The sequence below is a fragment of the Maylandia zebra genome, linkage group LG7 (genome assembly GCF_041146795.1).
Source record: "Maylandia zebra isolate NMK-2024a linkage group LG7, Mzebra_GT3a, whole genome shotgun sequence".
Classification (NCBI taxonomy): Eukaryota; Metazoa; Chordata; class Actinopteri; order Cichliformes; family Cichlidae; genus Maylandia; species Maylandia zebra.
In genome coordinates, this window is record NC_135173.1 from 63,610,556 (window position 1) to 63,612,027 (window position 1,472).

The following is a 1,472-nucleotide window of genomic DNA, read 5'->3' on the forward strand; positions in this document are numbered from 1 at the left end:
ATACTTACAATGGGATAGTCCAGGGAACTCAGCGAAGGTCTAAAAAGAATTATAGAAGTTGTATATAGAAGTAGCAGTTGTGTAGAATTGGCTCCTGGAGCCATTTCTAAACAACTGCAGATCCCAAGATCATCAGTTCAAGCAGTTGTGCGTGAGTACACATTATTCAGGTGTGTCAACACTTTGCTAAAGTCTGGAAGAAGACCTTGGTAAAAAACTTTCCCCCCTCGGAGGAGAGGAAATTGGTCAGGATGTTCGGGAACAATAAACGAAACACCAAGGCTCAAGCTTGCCATGAACTGGAAATGTCACTGTCGAAATTGAAGCAACATCACCATGAGTCGCAACCAGTGTTCCAGCACTGACACCTTTAAATTCGGCTGAAATTTGCAGCTGAAAAGTTTTATGGTCAGACGAGAAAAGGATTGAGCTTTTTCGCCACAAAGACACGAGCTATGTTTGGTGCAATAAAGGTGAGGCTTTAAAACCTAAGAACTCTGTACCAAGTTTCAAGCATGGTAGTGGTAGCATCATTGCTATAGGGCTGTTTTGCTACCAGTGGTACTGATATGCTGCACAAAGTTAATGTAATAGTAAAAAAGGGTTAGATTAATTACAATTGGGTGTTCCCAGTGATCCCAAGTACATTAGAGGGTGTTGGAATGGATAAAACAGGCTAACTTTAAGCATTAACGAATGAACTGCCCACAGACCCAACCTCGTCTATGCTGCAGCGTCTGTGCCCAGAAACCAACCAGTTTAAATTTGCTCTAGCAATCCTGCCAAGAACAGCGGTTAAATATTCACCCAGAAACTTGCTGACGGCTATCAAGCAGTATTAGTAGGGCTGTGCGTATGTATACTTTTGATCCTGTGTGGATTAGACAAATCCAAACTTGTGCACACAATTCCTCTTTTCTAAAGTCATTAAATATGTAAGCTGTAAATAATTCCACCCTGTAAAAGGAACAGTTCAAAGAAATCAGTAAAAGCCCCAAAATACTGTGACGTTTGTGACCAAAATGAGTGTATTTGGACTTCTGATCACAACATAAACACAGAATAGTGAACCGAGATCGCCAGCAACACGTCTGCATCTACAGGATGAATACTGCAGTGCCTCAGTATTATCAATAATAACGTCAACACATACGTGGCATACACACACCCATCCCCACCCCCTGCCTTTCTTTTTAAAGGCTATTGTGGAATGTGTGAGGGAAAATGAACCTTTTCATCCATTCAGTAACTGTCCTATCTGTTTCAGTCTATGTTGGGGTCAGCCGCAATTCAGAAAGCTTTTACACAGCTTTTCTAACAGTCCATCTCAATTTAGAGGAAAGAAAATTGTTGTGGAGGTTCACTTGTCTTTCTGTGCGGACAAAATTGGAACCAATCTGACCCCAATTTTTGTTTTGTTGGAAAAGCTTTCCTTTTGCTTCCTTTGAGGGACATAAAAAAACGCCATTGCA